At 38.7% G+C, this 7,572-nt stretch overlaps 1 long non-coding RNA gene across 2 annotated transcripts; it reads right to left on the bottom strand.

The window, feature by feature from the left end:
• Positions 1-761: 761 nt before the first annotated feature.
• On the bottom strand, positions 762-7,504 carry LOC124102355 (uncharacterized). Of its 2 annotated transcripts, XR_009228267.1 has the most exons (5): positions 7,397-7,504; positions 2,708-2,794; positions 2,109-2,209; positions 1,131-1,346; positions 762-867 (listed from the first exon to the last, which is right to left on the bottom strand). It is a non-coding gene; the product is annotated as an uncharacterized LOC124102355 (long non-coding RNA). The 2 variants fall into 2 exon arrangements; XR_006854857.1 differs by lacking the exon at positions 2,109-2,209.
• Positions 7,505-7,572: the final 68 nt, after the last annotated feature.

Genomic DNA, 7,572 nt, shown 5'->3' with positions numbered 1-7,572 from the left:
TACTTACCTCAGGTTAAAAGATTTGACCAGTCTTTGGATGGGCATAGAATTCTGTGACTCTATAGTGGCTTCTAACTATTGAGAGTCTTTGATACTATCAGAGAGGAAGCTGAAATTTTGGGCTAACTTGTTGAGAAAGACAGTTATTAATAAAGAAAAAGATATCTTGATTCCTGATGGAAAGAATCTATATTAGGACCATGCCTATTTTATTTTTATCTAATACATTTATCTAAAATAACAGAAGAAAATGAAATAATTGATTACTTTACTTGTCTGCAAATGTATGGTTATTATGCCATCCATTTCATATAGATTATTAAAAATAACTCATGTAAAACACTGTGCTTGGGCTTATTGTAAGTATTCATATATTTTTTTCTTAGATGTTTTTCTGCCTCTTCTTTTTGCCCAGGACATTTTTTCCCACTATTTTGAAGAACTTTGTGGCAGTTTTTAAATAAAGATAAACATATCTAACTCATAACCCAACAATTCTATTCCTAGAATTTACCAAAGAGCATGTACAGGCTGTGTCATGGCAGCCTTGTTTATAATTGCTTCAAACTGTAAACAAATCAAAGAAAAGATAAAATGTGGTAAATTTACATATTAGAATACTATTAGCAAGAAATGAAAACAATATAGGCAGGGTTGGGGGGTTGGTAGCTCAGTGGTAGAGCAGTTTCCTAGCATGCTCCAGGGCTTAGGTTCAATCCTCAAGTGCCATACACAAAAAATGATATACGCAATAACGTGGCTGAATTTTAAAAGTATTTTACTAAACCAAAGCAACCAGACATAGAAAAGGTAAAATGCTATATATATTTTTTCAATATATGAGGTCCAAGAATAGGTAAAATGAACCTGTAGGAGAAGAAATAAGAAAGATGACCGTTCTGGGGGTGCAGGACAAAGGAGTAACTGATTGGAAAGGGGACTGAGCAGATTTCTGGGGGAATAAAATTAATTTTATCTGATTTGGGGTAGTGGTTACTTGGGTATATTGTCTATGTCAAAATTTTTCAAATTAAGCTTGGAGATCCGATGATAAGAATCCAGAATTGGGGATACAGGAAGGGCAAAAATTTAGGCTCTCAATAGGATGAACAAGATAAATGCTTACTTACCAGAACTGTGTGGGTTTATAGTTACTATAATCAGGGAGGGTTAGAGGAGGCAGTAGTCAGAGAAGGACCAGCAGCCAACATGGCTTGATGGTGAACCTCTGTATGGATGACTGATGATTCTTTAAATGTCTTCAGCCACAAGAAACACTGGCTGGAACGGGAGTGGGACCATTGTGGAAAGTAGAGGCATGAAGAGCCAGTCAGTTGCACTCAGACCTGAAATGTGTATCCATATCCATAAGGGGCCTGTTACCCTGGAGGGCCCTACCCAACTTAAGCACAGGGCAATCCTGCTCACTCTCTGGGTGAGTGGGATCCCTCATCTACTCCTGTCTAGCTTTTTGTTTAAAACAAAGTTTTGCCACCTTCTCTTTTCTTCCTGTATCATCTCCTCCACACTCACACCCCACCTTCTCCCTTGCTTTACTTAATGATGTATCTCCTGTAAAAGTTATAGCAAAAAGAAATTGCCATAGTGGAAGGTCATTCCGCCAAGACCAGCAGTAGCAAACTAGAGGTCATTAACTGTGGAAAAGGAGAGAGAGATCTGAGGTAAGAGAAAAATCGCAGCTCTAGATTGATGGTGAGCTAGATATTTTGGTATAAGATGTACACAGAGGAAAGATGGTTCTCTGCTTAGCTTCATTTTCTTCAACAGGAGATGTAGATAGCTACAAAAACTAGGCCCCCAAACACACACACACACACACACACACACACACACACAAGTTAAAGTCCTGGTGCCCAGAACCTTAATGTATTTATTTTCTTCCTTCTGTTCTTTGTTTTCTTCCATGTTTCCTTCTTCTCTCCCTCTCTTTCTTCTCCTCCTCCCCTTCCTTCCTCCCTTCCTTCTTCTGACTCCTCCTCTTTTCTCCCCTCCCTTTCCTTCCTCTTCTCCCCCTCCTCTTTCTTCTTTACAGTGATGTTGGCAGCATAAGTCAAGATCATAGTGGAACTAGGTGTAGTGGCGCACACCTGTAATCCCAGCGGCTCTGGAGGCTGATGCAGGAGGATGGAGAGTTCAAAGTCAGCCTCAGCAACAGCGAGGTGCTAAGCAATTCAGTGAGACCCCGTCTCTAAATAAAATATAAAATCTGGTGGGGAATGTGCCTCAGTGGTTGAGTGCCCCTGAGTTCAATCTCTAATACCCTCCACAAAAAAAAAATCACAGTGGGAATGACATCTGAGGAAGAGAAGCTTGTTTAACAAGGAGGCAGAAGGAAACGGTCTACATTTGCCTCTGTATTTCAGGTAATTCTGCTGCGCTACAAACCATCATGTTTAAATGCTGTATGAAATGTGTGTGGTGGGGAAGGGGCCAGTACAGCTGGCTCCTTTCTCATACAGCATCTCCCTTCTGGAGCCCTCGTGATACAGCAGAAACCATTAGCTTTGGAATCACAATGAGTTTTAATTTTAAGTTATGTGATCTTGGACATAACCTACTCATAAAAGGTTAGCTACTCATAACCCTTTTATTCTCAGTGCCCTTCCCTGATAAATGATCTGATAATAAGGAGTGTTTTATAGGGGTGTTTTGAGAGCAATGATTGCCCATTGTCCCTGGTACATACCCAGTGAAGGTTGGTTGCTTTCGTGTGCTGCACCTTCAACAGTGTGTGTCTACCAGTTCTCCTCCACAGATCCATTGTTTTTCTCATCTTAAAAAAAGAAGTATGGTGAATTAACATGGCTCTTGGTGATACAAATAAAAACACTTGACGTTTGTAAAGTACCACACAATGAACAAAGTGTTTTCATGTGCGTGAAGTAAGAGCAGCTAGGAAGAGAAACGGTAAACAAATGGAAGAGACCCCTTTTAGTACTAATTTATCTCCTGAGTTTCAGCTCATGGAAGAACCAATTTGCAAGTTGGTTCACCCCAAATTTCCTACTTTTTTGGCCTAACCTTTCAATAGTTGCAACATATGAGCTTTATTTATTACTTTCAATAAAATTATGTAAGTATTTTTAATAAAATTATTCTTATGAAACCAGAATTTACATTACTTTTGCCTCACTTAGTCATTAATGTGATATTTATTGAGCACCTACTATGTGCCAGAGGATTTTACAGATGAGGATAAACTGTGAAATAGACATGGCCAGTGTTCTCATTACAATGAAGGCACATAGACAATAAAAAAGTAAGTGGAGACAATAATCTCAAATGATGACAACTGTGAGAAAAAAATCAGATGAGATAAAGAGGGCTGAGGTGATGATGGCTATGTATATTGAGAAAAAGGGAAGTTCTCTTTGAGCAGACATTTCAGCTGAGTGAATGCTGAGGCAACCATGCAAAGATTTAGGGGGCAATGTTCAATGTTCAAGAGAGAATAGTAAGTGCAAAGGCCCTGAGCCTGGAGTCATTTCAGATACATTATACTCCCTAGGCTCCTTAAGGTTCTGCCTGTGTGAGAATTTTAACAATATGGAATTATTTGATCTGTGAAGAAGGTAAAGTCGCAAACATGTCTGGCCACCCTGTCCTAAGTGAGAATGGACTAAAATCCAGTGTTCAAGTTAATAGTTAATGGTCACCTTACATCCAAAGGAGAGCCAAGTTCCTAGGTCCTCAGATGAAACTTGGTGAATCATTTAATATAGTAAGTTCTATTAAATGTTGTTCCTTGTCCCTCAACTTGTGGAAGTCTCCGGAAAAGTTAAGGGATGGAGGGTTTTGTTCCCATACCTTCTGCTTTCATGCCACCCCCACTTCCTTTCCCACTCTGTACTGAGGCAACTGTGACATCCTGCGTGGATAAGGAAATGACGTTTGTCTTCGACGCCCACTTGGCCCCAGCTATTGGCCCCAGCTATTTTTTTCTTATCCCTACCCCCATCTCTAGCCCTGCCCACCCAGTATGAGAACATGGAAACTCATTCTGGAAAATGTGACCTAAGTGGTCCCCAAAGGTAACTTTTCTTTTCCTTGCAGTGATCATATTTAAGGTGATTTTTTTTCCTGCACTATATTTAGCTGTCTTCATTTTTATTTTGGTAACCAATATACAATTTATATTTTTCTTATATTTAAAAGACCTGTTTTCTCATAGAAGTAGATAATACCAGAAAATGGCTATTATGTTTCCCAGTGACCGCATCAGTACCTTGTCTCACGTGTAGAAAGTGGGGCACTTATTACCTGGGATGGCCCAGAAACCTTATCTTATATGGGTTTCCATGTCTTGGCAGAAAACAAAGGTTAAAAAAAATATATTTACTTGTACACGATGGTGAGTATGTTGGAATAACTCCTTCACTTAAAAGCATTCTTGAGAGAACTCTTCTCAGTAAGAAGATGCCAGAGTACATTTAAAATAAATTTGATTCAGTTCCAAATGTTAAGGGCATCACACAAAGGGAATTAAACTTGCTGGGTGCATCACGGACTAGGGATAAAATAAACAGTTTTAAAAGGATGTGATATCACTCATCTCTTTAGGAAAGCATTTCTCTGTCTTAGAGTTAGAGCTTCAGGCAGAGGAAATGGGAAGGCGGAGAAAACCTGGACTAGTTCCAGAGGAGGCGATGGGTCATGGAGAATGAATGAGTCCACTGGCATCAGAGGGCGTGTGGTAAGGGGCCAGGGAAGAGGGAAGAAAGGAAGCCATGGAGCTTTGAATCCCCTCACTCCCACACTCACACACACCCACCAGGCTCTTGGGGGACAGAAACAGTACTTAGTGTCCTGTGAGAGTGACTGTGTACCCCAAGCACCAAATCACTGCCAGAAACCGGCTTGGCTCTGGAGGAGAGTCTGACACACCAAAGTTAAGGAGGTGATGAAAGTAGAAGAATCACTGTGATAGAAGAAGAGCATTGTACATTGTCAGCATCTAGGTGTTCTATACAGAAAGGATGGGAGGACAGTGAGAAGTTTCTCTTTAAAGAGAAGAAATGCAAAGGAAGTTGGTAGAATGTAATTGAAAGCAAAAAAAAAAAAGTGGTTTGACATAATTCTAAAACATTATCTTAACTAGCTGCTCTAAGATCTCTATATCATCTGTGTAAGGCATTTTAATTTCCCAGTGAACAAAAATGGGAGAAGGACCCCTGTTTTTGTGAATATCCACTTCTGCATCTCCAGCCTCTGGCATGTACACCTGAGATTCACCTGTCTATCATCCTTGTTCATCAGACTTACATCCTCAACACTAAAAGTTCTTTGAATTTATATAACATTTGTCATTCCAATGACCTTAAAATACTTTAAGGGGATTTTATTTTTACTTAATGTTTATTCCCTTTAAATTCAAGAAATGAAAACATTATGTGAGTTTATATATAGAACACAGTAATTAAATATGGGGGACGCACAGGTAACAAGTAAATGGAACAAGATGAAAATATAATGGAAGTATTCCTCAAATTAGTATCTTTTTTTTTTGACACTGCTTATTCTGAAGCCAAATAAAAGTGTTTGGAAATAAAATGAAAATACTTTGTGGTTTTTTCACCACACACCCACAATCCCCAGAGTAATTTATTACACCATAAACAGGGTTGTGCTCCTCCAACAACAGGAATGTTTTCTATAGGAGGAAACAACTTCATTATAATCAAAATTGCTACATGGTTTGGCCTCTGCGTATCGGTCCACATTAGGGCAGGCACCACGGTTTACACCCTCAAAAGCATTGTTTGAATATCCAGTTAATGGTCATTTGATTCCAATCTCACTTTTTGTCCCCCTCTTCTTTCACTCCTCCGTAGCTACGCTGGCTGACTCTCAGTTCCAGGAAGCAGTTAAACTTTTCCTGTCTTTGGGTCCCACCAAAGATATGTCCCTCCTGCCTGAAGTACATTTCTCACTGTCTTCATTGAGTTAACCTTTAGGCCCCTTTCAAGTCTGCAAAAACTCACTTCCTCACCCCTGGTGTAAATCTCTGAGCCTCTTTCATTACTCTTCATTGTATGTATGAGAATTTGCAATCCTCTTGCTATAATTGAGATGTGGTTTGTCTCCCAAAGGTTCTTGTGCCGTAGGCTGGTCCTCAGTGTGGTTGTGTAGAGATGGGGTCATCTTTAAGATGAGCCTTAGTCTGAGGTAATTGGGTCATTGGGGGCACTACTCTCGGCAGTTAATAATGGTCTTCCAGAGTGAGTGCATTCTTGCAAGAAGGGATTATTAAGTGAGGCCACCCCATGCACTTGGCCTTTTTTTGCATGTGGCTGTTTTCCTTTCCTCTTCTCCACCATGATATAGTAATAGGGTGCTCATCAGAGGCCCAACAGATAAAGTTTGCTCAATCTTTGACTTTCAACCTCTCAAACTGTGATTTAAATAAAACCTCTTTCTTTATAAAATATCCAGCCTCAGGTAATTTGTTGTAACAATAGAAAACAAACTAAAATACCTACATTTATATGTGTTTATTTCTTTAATATAACTCTTTTCTACAAGACTTAGAGAAGGGAGAAAATCAGAATTTGGTGGTTCTCACTACTATGGTCTGCAGGTTCCTATGTATCTGTTTTGTTCACCATAGACACCAAGTGCCTTCTTGTTACTTTCCTGGAACATAGCAGGCACTCATTACATTTATTCAATAAATGAGAAAATGATCAACCAAGTCATGCAATGTCCTCATGGAATCAGTTTTCCTGAATCCAATTAACCCAGCCTCTGTTGAGCCCTGTTCTATGTAATGCATACATATAATGGCTCAAAACGCAGCACCCTCATCATCAGCTAGAGCTGGATAAAAGACCAAATCTCAGATCCAAATGTACTGATTCATAATCTGCTGTTTAACAAGATACACAGGAAGTTCCAATTACACTTCTAATTAAAGTCTAATTGCTCTTAGGGCACATTTATCTAATAAGCCTGAAAAAAAAACAACAACAACAACAACAAAGAAACTAAATGACTACTGACATTCTTTTCACTTTTAAGCAAACTTCATGGCTGACCAAATAGGCTGATTGCTAATTATAATGGAAATGAAAAATGTTGGGAATTTATCAACTATTCTAAACTTCTTAAATGTGATCCCTAGTCATTCTTGTAGATAGAGCAAAAAAAGATAATTCTGTCAATCATAAAATTTCCGATTTCCCATCTTGGCATATTATTCTAATCTAAATAAGAATAGTCAGATTTGGATCCCAATCTAAAATGAACATAAAGACATACAGAGTGTTGAAATTTTATAATGGCTTTTAAATAATTATAAATTATCCCACTTAAAAATTTATGATTAAAGGTAAAATCATAGTGATACATAATAAACTCACTCATGTTGGTGACTCACCGATCGTTTATACACACATGTCTTCAAAAATCCAGTGGACTTTCACACAAAAAGAATTTTTGCCTTTCACTTACTTCAACAATCGGTTTCCTGTTCATCAAGATTTTGAAACATCACCTGAGGTTTACTTTAATATAAACAAGAACAAATTAGGAGGACCCAGGCCAATATTCGGA

This window comes from Marmota monax, unplaced genomic scaffold (genome assembly GCF_021218885.2).
Source record: "Marmota monax isolate L192 unplaced genomic scaffold, Marmota_monax_Labrador192_F-V1.1 WCK01_AAM20220418_F8-fsc00112, whole genome shotgun sequence".
In the NCBI taxonomy this organism is placed as follows: Eukaryota; Metazoa; Chordata; class Mammalia; order Rodentia; family Sciuridae; genus Marmota; species Marmota monax.
Note: the sequence above shows the minus strand (reverse complement) of the source record. Positions and strands in the feature narration are given on the sequence as shown.